Consider the following 15558-nt stretch of genomic DNA (forward strand, 5'->3'; position numbering starts at 1 on the left):
GCTCAGGCGGCTGATGGAGGAGGCATGTGGCCTACATAAGGTTTTCAAAAGATTGTTTGCTGGATGGGGGCTCTGATGCCGGGGGAGGTGGGTACGGGTCCCAGCGAGAGGAGGCCACCTTGACCTGAGCAGGTGGTGGCTGGGAGGGCGGGAAGCATTCGAGCCCAGGTGTGGCTGGAAGGCCCAACCACATGGGTCTGCTGACTGATCTGCTGTTGGGGCGGAGGCACATTTATGAAAAGGGGAAGGACTCGGGTTGAGCCCTCCTGCCCCTAACTGCCATCCTCCCCATGCACACCACAGTCTGAACTCCCTCGAGGCAGAGAGCCCTGCACTTGCACACTGACTCACGCAGAGCCTGGGGCTGCCTGGGCCTGATGGAGCTGGCAGGCAGGGACTGTCTTCTTCCTGGAGGACTTCCTGGTGGAGGCCTGCTGCAGCTGGAGGCCTGAAGCACAGCGGACAGCCCCAGGCGTGTGTGGTGAGGCCTGCTGCTAAGTCCTGGTCCCTTGGCCCAGTGGGGGTCGGGAAGGTGTGGAAGGTTTCTGCCTGCCCGGGGCAGCCGAGCAGCGCTGACCCAGCACTGTCCTCTGTGTCCCAGGCGCTGCTCCTGCCAGCCCCTGGCACCTGCCCAGACAGACACGATCCATTCATGGGCCGCGGAGACACAGCCGTGGGCATGTCAGTGGCCTGGCCTGCCCAGCTGGAGCATGGGGCCTGTGGCTGTTTGTCCAATGTCCGCTCATCCACGGCCAATGGGCTTTGTGGGCTGGCTCAGGGCAGCCAGACTCCTGGCTGGTTCTCAGCTACTGTGACTGTGGTCTCTGAAGCAAGGGTGGCAGTGAGGGCAGGAAGCTTGGGGACACCATGGGAGGAGCAGGTTGAGGGTGAGGAGGGAGCCCCACTGTCCAGGATGTGAGGTGCAGGGCGCATGGGACCCCAGATCTGCAGGTGGGGCTGCCCCACAGGGAGTGCTGGCGGCTATGGGAATGGGCAGAGCTCAGAGGTCCCCTGGGTTATTTATTTATTTTAGAGATAGGGTCTTGGCTGGGCACGGAAGCTCATGCCTGTAATCCCAGTACTCTGGGAGGCCGAGGCAGGCAGATCACCTGAGGTCAGGAGTTCAAGACCAGCCTGGCCATGGTGAAACCCTGTCTCTACTAAAAATACAAAAATTAGCTGGGCATGGTGGTGTGCACCTGTAATCCTAGCTACTCGGGAGGCTGAGGCAGGAGAATCACTTGAACCTGGGAGGCAGAGGTTGCAGTGAGCCAAGATCGTGCCATTGCACTCCAGCCTGGGCAACAAGAGCAAAACTCCATCTCAAAAAAAAAGATAGGGTCTTGCTATGTTGCCCAGGCTGGTCTTGAACTCCTGGCCTCAAGTGATCCTCCTGCCTCAGCCTTCCAAAGTCCTGGGATTGCAGGTGTGAGCCACCATGTCAGACGCCCCCTCGGGCCGGCCTGCTGGTGCCCAGGAGCTCCTAATTAAGCCACAAAGGGCAGCTCCCTCTGGGGATATTGCACTTGGTCCTCGGCCTTTGTCTGGAGGTCTACCCCTCCAAGGACCTCGGGGCAACCTGCCAATGTGGGGTCTACTCATCCCATGCACCAATGCTCCCTTGGACTGCAGTGGGAGGGGCATCCCTGTGCCTTGGGTGACCTACGTTGGGTCCCAGGCCATCCTATTCTGCCGTGAATACTACCCTCCAGGCCCCCACACTGGGCCACAGACCACCAAGGTCCCCCCCTGCTCAGAAGTGGCCTGCCTTCACATAGCCTGACACCCCAGGGCCACAGCCTCTGCCCTGACCCTGTGGCCCACCCCGACAGCACTGGCAACCTCAGCCCCATCCTCCGACTTGGCCCAAGAGGCATCTTCCTAAAACCAAAGCTCTGTCTGTCTGATGCGCTCAGGCCAGTGTCTGTAGGCGGCCCAGGTAGGGTGGGGTTCTTGAGAATATCGGCCCACCCTGAGCCTCTTCTGGGCAGAATGAGAACCCCATCCTCCTTCTGGGGCCTGGGTTCCCTCACGGCTGGAAAGGGCCCATAGCGGCCAGTGGGGCTCACAGTTCGGACTCCTGGCCGAGAGGCTGCGCTACTTAACGCAGCCCTCTCCCCAGCCCCTGCATCCATCTGGGCCTCATTATCTGGGAGGTGGCTTCTTGTTTCCGAGTTACAGGCCCTGAACAATTTTGTGTCGGGATGTGCCATAGGCAGTGCCAGGAAGGTTCTTTCATGAGTAATTTAACTTGTCACTAAGTTTGTTATCAGCCGGGGGGCTCTTTCCCCGGGTTCCCTTCTTTCCCTGAGTCCCCTTCCCCCCGAAGCAAAGTCCAACTCAAGTTAGAAACATCCCACAGCCTGGAGTTAGGCCGCCCTCTCTTCAGTTGGTGTGTGATGTAGACGCAGGAAGGGCTTCCCACTGATAACCCTAAAAATAACTGCCCAGAAATGCTGTCAGATGGGGCCGAGAGGTGCACAGGAGCCTGTGCCCAGCTGCCGACCTGGAACGTGGGACTTTCTAGAGGGCTTGGAGGAGCCCTGCCCCTTCCAGGCCTCTTCCCAACAGTGCTTCTCACACCTGCTGCTCCATTCCCTTTTCCTCCTTCCTCCCGCGCCCCCCCCCTTTCCTGGGGTCACTTCCTGATGCCATTCTTCAACTTCGCCCCTGTCCCCCCCAAAAGCAATCAAATCCACAACCTAATAAGGCAAAAGAATGAGGAGAATGTCCGCCTCCCAGCCTCTCCCCTAACAGGGTGCAGGCCTGAAGCAAATTTGGAAAATGTTACAGCGGAGTGACCACCGATGGGGGCTGGGGGTGGGGCGGTGCAGCCTTGTTCAGGAGCTGCCCATTATTGGCCTGAGGCAGGACCCTAAGGGAAGGCCACCTGGTTTGCGCTTTCCCGATCAGGCTGTTGACACCCTTCTAGCACAAAAAAATGTATGGAAAGTAACTGCCTGAGTCAGCTGCATCTCTAGTTGTGGGATCCACGTGCCAGGAGAACACGAAGTACACACAGGTCCGCAGTGGGAGCCCGCTCGGAGACACCTCCCCGCCATCACAGCTGGGACTGTGCATATCCAAACACTTCTTGCCTCTGAGATGAGCAGTTTTCTTCCCCTTGACTGTGCCAGAGTTCAATTAGCCTGGGCATTAATTAAAACTTGTCAACACTTAGAGTGGGGCACCCAGAAATCTGTCACCCCTCCTAGATCATTATCCCAGGCTAATCGACCCTCTCTAAGGCAGTTTCCATTCTTGACTTAGTGGGAGGGAGGAACAAGCTCCTCAGTACTGGGGAGCTCTGGGGGAGGTAGGGACTGACTGGGCCCAACCCACTTTGTTTTGGAAGGTCAAGCTTAGTAATTAACCTGAATGCTTGGGGGAGGGGGTGAAGGAGAAAGAACTGAGTCTAGGGATGTGCCAGGTCTTTCAAATTGCTAATTATCAGCAAGCATGAGGTCATCCGTAAATATATCTAATTCTTTAGCTTGTAATTAAGGTGCTCATTAAAAATGCAGGGAAGTCTTGTTTTCCTAAAAGGGGGAAAAAACAACAACACAAAAAGTCTTTGTTTTGACCTGACACGATGGCTCAGAACAGGAGGAGGCCTCAAGGCACAGGACTAGTTTCCTGCCTTAAAGAGCCTTTACAGGAAATTCACTGCAAGCAGTATCGGTGACCCTGCCAAGGAGGCAAACCTAGGGTGATGTCATTGTTCGAAGCTGTCACCGCCCAGCCTCTGGCCTTGGGGCAAGGAGAGTTGGTGGGATTCAAAAATGAATGTGTGTGTGTGTGTGTGTGTGTGTGTTTAGCAGTCTCTAAAGAGGCGAGTCAAGGGAAAATCCTAGCGGGAGAAAAATCACAAGCGGTGGGGGGTGTCTCAGAAATATTCTTAGCTGGGTTCAACTTTCCTCGTTTTTCTAAGTGTAAAAAATCCTCTCTTACTATTTTTGCTCATCAAAATGCTGCAGCTTTTTCAGAGACAACCTTTTTTGAGCCATTCCCTATTTAGTGTTTTGGGTAATTGGCTGTTACAGTATGGAATCTGTGGCCCAAAGGCAGCGTGGTAAGTTAGACACTAGGTGCACGGTGCCCCATCGTTATGAAGTGTGGAAACTGAGATGCTGGACTAGTCTGATGTATCTGTTTCTTCCACCGAAAAGAAAAAAAAAAACCATTTTGGAGAACTACCCAATGCCAGTGACTTGGCACCTCTAAGTCGCTAATCTTCCCATGTGCCTCCAGGAACCGTCTGGAGCGTCCCTGAAAAAAGGACAAGGTTTGTATCTTGTCATTTTTCCTCTGGCTGGAAGTCTAAGAGGCATAAACACAGTCTTAAAATGAAAACAACAAAAATAAACTCAAAGCAGCCCTGCGTGAAGGCATTAATGCAAAATATGCAAGCTGGCTTCCTATTTATACGGCGGAAGGCAGTCAGAAGAGCCAGGCCTGGTTAAGGAAGGGGTTATGTCTCTGGAGGTGCCTGTTCCTTAGAATTACAAATAAACCCTGGGTGATTACTCAGATGAGGTTGTAATGTGGTGTCTCATTTCATGCTTTGCACAGTCCAGTTTCTTGGTGGAACCAATGGCCTCTGAAATGCTAATGCAGGATCAGGATACAGTTAGAGTGCCCCCCTTCCTGTGCCCCTCCTAACATCCTAACAGCTTTAGAAGGAAGTTTGAAGATTAAACAGGAGAGCCATGTAAGTTTCCTGTGATCCTGGATCCTGTGATTTGTTAATATTCTTTCTCTTCAATCCACCTGACATTTACCCAGATACCATATTAGGCTTGGAGATACAACAAGAAAGAAAACCAACCCAACCCTGTCCTTAAAGAAAAGATGGATGATGAAGGGCCAGGCGCAGTGGCTCACTCCTGTAATCTCAGCACTTTGGGAGACCAAGGCGCACAGATCACGAGGTCGGGAGTTTGAGACCATCCTGGCCAACATGGTGAAACCCCGTCTCTACTAAAATACAAAACATTAGCTGGGCGTGGTGGTGTGCGCCTGTAGTCCCAGCTACTCAGGAGGCTGAGGCAGGGGAATTGCTTGAACCTGAGAGGCAGAGGTTGCAGTGAGCCGAGATCGTGCCACTGCACTCCAGCCTGGCAACAGAGTAAGACTGCATTGCAAAAAAAGAAAAAAGAAAAAAGAAAAAAAGAAAAGATGGACAATGAATTGCATGATGGAAGTGAACAGAGTGTTAGGGCAATATGCAGATGTAAATGTGGTCTTGTTTTACTGCTCACTGACTTACTGAAGTAAACCCATTGACTTTGCCTTCATGGGTTTGAAAAGGGTTTTTCCAATGTGCTCTGTGTGTCTCGGAGCTCAGGTGTTCAGAGCTGCCTCCCTTATAAATCGACCTCCAGGTGAGTTGTGTGTTTGGTTCTTGGCGTATGGTTTCGTAGGCTCCCCGGGGCTGAGGAGTCACCTTGGGATCCAGCTTTTTCTTTTTCTTTTTTCTTTTTTTGAGACAGTCTCTCCCTGTCGCCCAGGCTGAAATGCAGTGGTATGCACTTGGCTCACTGCAACCTCTGTCTCCTGGGTTCAAGCGATTCTCCTACCTCAGCCTCCCGAGTAGCTGGGATTACAGACGCCTGCCACCATGCCCAGCTAATTTTTGTATTTTTAGTAGAGACGGGGTTTCACCATGTTGGCCAGATTGGTCTCGAATTCCTGACCTCAGGTGATCCACTGCCTTGGCCTCCCAAAGTGCTGGGATTACAGGCGTGAGTCACCGCGCCCAGCCAAAATCCAGCTTTTTCTTAGATCCTGGCTTGGGGCATGTTGCTGGAAAGGAATGACAGATGGAGGCAAGAAGGAGGCAAGAAGGATGCATCTCCTGGCCAAGGAAACTAGAGTTTGGAGGTGTCCCCTGTCAATGGCATCTGAAGAATTTCTACATTGGAAAGGCATAGGTGACCCAGTCTGGTTTGGAGTAGATGGGACTGGGTAGGGGACTAGTCTTGAAGCTGCAAGCATGCTGTTTTTACTTAGAGCACAGGTAGCTGGGGAGGAGATCACTGTGGTGTGGGTGGCAGAAGCCATCCCTAGCCATCACCTAGGAAGATGGTGGCCCTTGGGTTGCCCGAGCTGCTGCTTGTTTTAGTAGCTGCATTTGGTGCCACATTTTTGTGGTAACTGCTAGGAAGCAGAGAGCAGCGTGGCCTCAGGAAGTTGGTGAGGTTTGCACCACTTTTTAACAGGCTGGTAACAGTGCCGGAGCTGACACCCTCATGGTTGCAGCCCTGGGATTTTGTTATTTGGGGACACTTTGGAATGTGTCACTCAGAATGCTGGCTCACTAGCTCCACAAGCAAAAGACTCCTTGGGTAGCTGGAAGCAAGCGTTGGGGGAAGGAGGGAGAGGCAATTGCAGTCCAGCCAAGAATCTCAAGGCTCAGTCTTCAATGTATGGAAACTTCAGTCCTTTTCTGATCTTTAGTGGAAATAGCTGTTCACTCTTAGTGCCAATTGGAAAGTGTTGGCAGCTGAAGGGGGTCGTTCCTCAGGGGTCCCCAGAGCCAGTGTATCTGGTATTTCTAACATTTTCCTAGCCACCCCTTTCTCCTCCATTTGCCTCTCCCAGCCCCACCATTCAGATAGGGTGGCTGGAAAGAACATCTCCTAGGTCCTCTAGGAAACTTGGTGTTTCCACTCAAGGGAGTTGGGGATCACATAACACCCTCCACTTCCACCTGGGATTTCAGGCCATCTGTGGGAGTGCAAGAGCATGGTGGGGTGGAGGTCAAAGGAAGGTGGAAGCCAAGCCAGGGCAGCTCCACCTGCAGCCCCCTTTCAGGAACAGCAAGGACAGGCCGGCCTGTATCTTGTTGCTCAGAGCAAGTGATCCTGTCATTTGGACCCTTGTGAGGAGAATGGATGTGAGTGTGCACCTGGTTCTCTTCTCCTGGGGCTGAGGGACTGTGGTCTTGGATTATCACATGGTAGGTGAGGTGACAAAATGGAGGGAAGTAGCCTGGGTGGGGACTGGGGTGGCCACTGCAGAGCTCCAGCTGATGGTGGCCAGGTGGGAATGGGGACCTGGGACTTCATGAAGCTGGAAATGGAGAGTTTTATGGGGCATTTCATTCAACTTAAAAACCTGGCCGGGTACAGTGGCTCACGCCTGTAATCCCAGCACTTTGGGAGGCTGAGGAGGGTGGATCACGAGGTCAGGAGATTGAGACCATCCTGGCCAACATGGTGAAACCCCATCTCTACTAAAAATACAAAAATTAGCTGAGCGTGGTGGCTTGTGCCTGTAATCCCAGCTACTCGGGAGGCTGAGGCAGGAGAATCCCTTGAACCAGGGTGTCGGAGGTTGCAGTGAGCTGAGATGTCGCCATTGCACTCCAGCCTGGTGACAGAGCGATACTCCAACTTAAAACAACAACAACAACAACACAAACCTGCAGGCCATACAAAATAGGGTCTATTGGGTGTGAAGAGCTACCCATTTGTGACCCCTAACCTTGCATGGTCTTGACCCTGTCTCTGCCTCTCCTCTAGTCTCCCCTTTCCTCTTGTCTGAATTGCTGCTGCTTAATCCTCTCACTAGGAGCGAGAAAATTGTACTTTGCCCCTTAGTGACAGCTCTGATAAAAGGTGGTTGAAGTGGATAGTAGTAAAAAGGGTTTGCTTTAGCTGTGGTTTTCCAGCCTCCGGACTCCACCCCATTTCCCATCACCATAGATAATTAAGAGTTGACTCCTCAAAATTCCTCCCACCGTATTGCATATTTTTAGGCTTCAGGTTTTTGTGAACCAAAATAGTGGAAAGTTTTTTTGTTTGTTTGTTTTGGGTAGCCCAAAGCAACACTTTTCTACAGAGGCAGCCATTCTGCACGCACAATAACCTGGTGAACAATCCCAGCTTTCTATTAATAAATGAACTGCCAGTTCAGAATTTGTACCCATGTGGCAGATGGGCAGAAATAGTTTCTTTAGGATTGATCCCTTAAATTTGACTTTGGGAAGATACTGGCAGGGTTAGGGTTGGTAGGGTTAGGGTTTTAGGGGTAGGGTTAGGGTTTTAGGGGTAGGGTTAGGGCTTTAGGGGTAGGGTTAGGGTTTTAGGGGTAGGGTTAGGGTTTTAGGGGTAGGGTTAGGGTTTTAGGGGTAGGGTTAGGGTTTTAGGGGTAGGGGTAGGGCTTTAGGGGTAGGGTTAGGGTTTTAGGGGTAGGGTTAGGGTTTTAGGGGTAGGGGTAGGGTTTTAGGGGTAGGGTTAGGGTTTTAGGGGTAGGGTTAGGGTTAGGGTTAGGGTTAGGGTTCGGGTTAGGGGTAGGGTTCGGGTTAGGGGTAGGGTTCGGGTTAGGGGTAGGGTTAGGGGTAGGGTTAGGGGTAGGGTAGGGGTAGGGTTAGGGGTAGGGGTAGGGTTAGGGGTAGGGTTAGGGGTAGGGTTAGGGTTAGGGTTAGGGTTAGGGTACTTTCATACTTTATGTACAGTATATAATATTCATTTGGTGTATTTTGATATTTTATGTACAGTATATAATATATATTTGGTGTACTGCGATATTTTATTTGCAGTATATGATATATACTAGGTGCACTTTCATATTTTATGTACAGTATATAATATATATTTGTGTACTTTGATATATTATGTACAGAGTATAATATATATTTGGAGTACTTTTATATTTTATGTACTATATATAAAATACATTTGGTGTACTTTGGTATTTTATGTACAGTATATAATATATAAGTGGTTTACTTTTATAATTTATGTGCAGTATATAATAAATATTTGGTGTACTGTCATATTTTATGTACAGTATATAATATATGTTTGGAGTACTTTCATCATTTATGTACAGTATATAATATTCATTTGGTGTACTTCGATATTTTATGTAGAGTACACTATATATATTTGCTGTACTTTGATATTTTATGTAGGGTATATTATATATATTTGTTGTATTTTGATATTTTATGTACAGTATGTAATGTATATTTGGTGTACTTTGGTACTTTATGTACACTATAGAATATATATTTGGTGCACCTTGATATTTTATATACAGTATATATTATATGTTTGGTTTACTTTGTTACTTTATGTACACTATATAGTACATATTTGGTGTACTTTGATATTTTATGTAGACTATATATTTGGTGTACTTTCATTTTTTATGTACAGTATATAATATATATTTGGTGTACTTTTGTATTTTATGTGCTTTATATAATATATATTTGGTGTAATTTGATATTTTATGTACAGTTTATAATATATATGTGATGTACATTGATATTTTTGTACAGTATATAACACATATTTGGTGTAATTTTGTATTTTATGTACATTATATAATATATATTTGGTGTACTTTGATTTCTTATGTACAGTATACAGTATATATTTGATGTACTTTGATATTTTATGTACAGTATATAATATTCATTCGTTGTACTTTGATATTTTATGTACAGTATATAATATATGTGGTGTACTTTGATATTTTATCTACAAAATATAATATAGATTTGTGGTACTTTGATATTTTATGTAGAGTATATAATATATATTTGGTGTTCTTTGATATTTTATATGGAGTATCTAACTTATATCTGGTGTACTGTGATATTTTATGTACTGTATGTAATGTATATTTGGTGTGCTTTGATATTTCATGTACAGTACATAATATTATTTGGTGTACTTTGATATTTTATGTAGACTATATAGTATATTTGGTGTACTATGATTTTTTATGTACTGTATATAACATATATTTGGTGTAATTTTGTATTTTATGTGCTGCATATAATATATATTTGGTTTAATTTGATATTTTATTACAGTATATAATATATGTGATGTACATTGATATTTTTGTACAGTGTATAACTTATATTTGGTGTAATTTTGCTTTTTATGTTCATTATATAATATGTATTTGGTGTACTTTGATGTGTAATGTACAGTTTATAACATATATTTGGTGTACTTTGATATTTTATGTGCAGTATGTAATAGATATTTGATGTACTGTGATATTTTATGTACAGTATATCATATATATTTGGTGTACTTAGATGTTTTATGTAGAGTATATAATATTAATTTGGTGTACTTTGATATTTTATGTACAGTATATAATATAAATTTGGTGTTCTGATATTTTATGTACAGCATATATTATATATTAGGTGTACTTTGATATTTTATGTATACTATATAATATAATTTTGGTGTACTTTGATATTTTATGTAAAGTATATAATATATATTTGGTGTGCTTTGATATTTTATGTGCAGTGTATAATATATATTTGGTGTACTTTGATATTTTATGTGCAGTATATAACAGATTTTCGGTGTACTTTGATATTTTATTTACATTATTTAGTATATATACTGTGTACTTTGAAATTTTATGTGCAGTATATAATAAATATTTGGTATACATTGATATATTATGTACAGTATGTAATCTATATTTGGTGTACTTTGATATATTATGTAGAGAATATAAATATAGTGGGTGTACTTTGGTATTTTATGTACAGTATATAATATATATTTGATATACCTAGATATTTTATGTACTGTATATTATATATTAAGTGTACTTTGATATTTTATGTACAGTATATAATACATATTTGGAGTACTTTGATATCTTATGTACAATACATAATATATATCTTCTGTATTTTGATATTTTATGTAAAGTATATAATATATATTAGGTATACTTTCATATTTTATGTACAGAATATAATATATATTAGGTATAGTTTGATATTTTATGTACACTATATAATAAATATTTGGTATAATTTAATATTTTATGTACTTTATATAATATATATTAGGTATACTTTGATATTTTATGTACCGTATATAATATATTTTGGGTGCTCTTTGATTTTTTATGTACAGTATGTATTATATATTTGGTGTACTTTGATATTTTATGTACAGTATATAATATAATTTTGGTGTAATGTGATATTTTATGTAAAGTATATAACATATATTTGGAGTGCTTTGATATTTTATGTGCAGTGTATTATATATATTTGTTGTACTTTGATATTTTATGTCCAGTATAAAAAAATATTTAGTATAATTTGATATTTTATGTACAGTATACAATAAATATTTGGTATACTTTGATATTTTATCTACAGTATATAATATATATTTTGTGTACTTTGATACTTTATATACAGTATATAATAAATATTTTGTATACTTTGATATATTATGAACAGTATGTAATCTATATTTGGTGTACTTTGATATATTATGTAGAGTATATATATTGGGTCTACTTTTATATTTTATGTACAGTATGTAATATATATCTGGTATACTTTGATTTTTTATGTTCAGTATTCAACATATTAGGTGTACTAGGATATTTTATGTACAGTATACAATATATTTTTGGTGTACTTTGATTTTTTATGTACAGTATATAATATATAAGTGATGTACTTTGATATTTTATGTACTGTATATAATATATATTTTGTGTATTTTGATATATTATGTACTGTTTATAATATATATTTGTTGTGTCTTGATATTTTATGTTCAGTGTATAATAAATATTTGGTAAACTTTGATATTTTATATACAGTATATAATAAATATTTGGTATATGTTGATTTTTTATGTACAGTATATAATATACATTAGGAATACTTTGAAATTTTATGTACAGTGTATGAGATATATTAGGTATATATTGATATTTTATGTACAGTATATTATTAATATTTGCTATTCTTTGATATTTTATGTACTGTATATAATGTATATTAGGTATACATTGATATTTTATGTACAGTATATAATATATTTTTGCTGTACTTTGACATTTTATGTACAGTATATAATATATATTTGGAGTTCTTTGATATTTTATGTACAGCATATAATATATATTTGGTGTACTTTGATATTTTATTTATACTATATAATATAATTTTGGTGTACTTTGATATTTTATGTAAAGTATATAATACATATTTGGTGTGCTTGGATATTTTATGTGCAGTGAATAATATATATTTGGTGTACTTTGATATTTTATGTCCAGTATATAATAAATATTTGGTATAATTTGAAGTTTTATGTACAGTATACCATAAATATTTGGTATACATTGATATTTTATGTACAGTATAGAATATATATTGCGTATGCTTTGATATTTTATGTACAGTATATGATACATTTTGGAGTACTTTGATATTTTATGTACAGTATATAATATATATTTCGTTTACTTTGATATTTTAGGTATAGTATATAATATATATCTGCTGTACTTTGATATTTTATGTACAGTATATAATAAATATGTGGTATACTTTGACATTTTATGTATGGTATATAATAAATATTTGATGTACTTTGATATTTTATGAACAGTATATGATATATATTTGGTGTGCTTTCATATTTTATGTGCAGTGTATAATATATAGTTGGTGTACTTAGATATTTTATGTACAGTATGTAATAAACATTTGGTACATGTTGATATATTATATAAATTATATAATATGTATTAAGTATGCTTTGATATATTATGTACAGTATATAATATATTTTTGGTGTACTGTGATATTTTATGTACAGTATATAATATATATTTGGTGTACTTTGATATTTTATGTACAGTATATATTTTTGGTGTACTTTGATATTTTCTGTACAGTATATAATACATATTTGGCGTACTTTGATATTTTATGTGCAGTGTATAATATATATTTAGGGCACTTTTATATTTTATGTACAGCATATAATAAACATTTGGTATAGGTTGATATTTTATGTACATTATATGATATATATTAGGTATTCTTTGATATATTATAGACAGTATGTAATATATTTTTGGTGTACTTTGATATTTTATGTAAAGTATATAATATATATTTGGTGTACTTTGATATTTTATGTATAGTGTAAAGTATATTTTTGGTGTACATTGATATTTTATGTACAGTATATAGTACATATTTAGTTTGCTTTGATATTTTATTTGCAGTGTGTAATATATATTTGGTGTACTTTGATATTTTATGCACAGTATATAATAAATATTTGGCACACTTTAATATTTAATGTACAGTATGTAATAAATATTTGTTATACTTTGATATTTTATGTACAGTATATAATATATATTAGGTATACTTTTATATGTTATGTACCGTATATAATATATATTACGTATAGTTGGATATTTTATGTACAGTTTATAATAAATATTAGGTATACTTTGATATTTTATGTACTGTATATAATATATATTAGGTATACTTTGATGTTTTATGTATAGTAAATAATATATTTTTTGTGTACTTTGATATTTTATATACAGTATATAATATATATTTGGTGAAATTTGATATGTTATGTACAGTATATAAAATAATTTTGGTGAACTTTGATGTTATATGTAAAGTATATAATATATAATTGGTGTGCTTTGATATTTTACGTGCCGTGTATAATACATATTTGGTGTACTTTGATATTTAATGTCCAGCATAAAATAAATATTTGCTGTAATTTGATATTTTATCTACATTATACAATAAAAATTTGTCATAATTTGATATTTTATGTATAGTATACAATGTGTATTTTTTGTGATTTTACGTTTTATGTACAGTATATAATAAATATTTGGTATACTTTGATATTTTATGTACAGTATATTATAAATGTTTGGTATATTTTGATATTTTATGTACAGTATATAATACATATTAGGTATACTTTGATATTTTATGAACAGTATGTAACATATATTAGGCATAGATTGATATTTTATGTACAGATTATAATATATTTTTGGTGTACTTTGATATATTTTATACAGTATAAAATATATTTTTGGTGAACTTTGATATTATATGTACAGTATATAGTATATATTTGGTGTGCTTCGATATTTTATGTGCATTGAATAACATATGTTTGGTTTTCTGTGATATTTTAAATACAGTATATAATAAATATTTGGTATACTTTGACATTTTATGTACAGAATATAATAAATATTTGGTATACTTTGATATTTTTTGTACAGTATATAATATATATTAGGTATTCTTTGATATATTATAGACAGTACGTAATATATTTTTTGTGTACTTTGATATTTTATATACAGTATATAATATATATTTGGTGAAGTTTGATATGTTATGTACAGTATATAAAATAATTTTGGTGTACTTTGATGTTATATGTAAAGTATATAATATATAATTGGTGTGCTTTGATATTTTACGTGCCGTGTGTAATACATATTTGGTGTACTTTGATATTTTATGTCCAGCATAAAATAAATATTTGCTGTAATTTTATATTTTATCTACATTATACAATAAATATTTGTCATAATTTGATATTTTATGTATAGTATACAATGTGTATTTTTTGTGATTTTACGTTTTATGTACAGTATATAATAAATATTTCGTATACTTTGATATTTTATGTACAGTATATTATAAATGTTTGGTATATTTTGATATTTTATGTACAGTATATAATACATACTAGGTATACTTTGATATTTTATGAACAGTATATAACATATATTAGGCTTAGATTGATATTTTATGTACAGATTATAATATATTTTTGGTGTACTTTTATATATTTTATACAGTATAAAATATATTTTTGGTGAACTTTGATATTATATGTACAGTATATAGTATATATTTGGTGTGCTTCGATATTTTATGTGCATTGAATAACATATGTTTGGTTTTCTGTGATTTTTAAATACAGTATATAATAAATATTTGGTATACTTTGACATTTTATGTACAGAATATAATAAATATTTGGTATACTTTGATATTTTATGTACAGTATATAATATATATTAGGTATTCTTTGATATTTTATGTACAGTATATGGTGTATTTTAGGTATACTTTGATGCTTTATGTACAGTATATAATAAATATTTCATTTACTTTCATATTTTATGTACAGTATATAATAAATATTTGGTATAAGTTGATATATTATACACAGTATTTAATAAATATTTGGTATGCTTTGATATTTTAAATACGGTATATAACATATATTAAGTATACTTTGATATTTTATGTATAGTATATAATACATATTAGGTATACTTTGATTCTTTATGTACAGTATATAATAAATATTTGGTATACTTTCATATTTTATGTACTGTATATAACATATATTAGGTATGCATTGATATATTATGTACAGTGTATAATATATATTTGATGTACTTTGATATTTTATGTACAGAATATATTATATATTTGGTGTACTTTGATATTTTATGTAGAGTATATAATATATTTTTGGTGTACTTTCATGTTTTATGTAAAGTATATAGTGTATATTTGGTGTGATTTGATATCTTATGTGCAGTGTATAATATACAATTTGAGTACTCTGATATTTTATGTACAGTATAAAATAAATATTTTGTATAATTTGACATTTTATGTACAGTATATAATAAATATTTGGTATACTTTTATATTTTATG

Source organism: Gorilla gorilla, chromosome 12, assembly GCF_029281585.2.
Source record: "Gorilla gorilla gorilla isolate KB3781 chromosome 12, NHGRI_mGorGor1-v2.1_pri, whole genome shotgun sequence".
In the NCBI taxonomy this organism is placed as follows: Eukaryota; Metazoa; Chordata; class Mammalia; order Primates; family Hominidae; genus Gorilla; species Gorilla gorilla.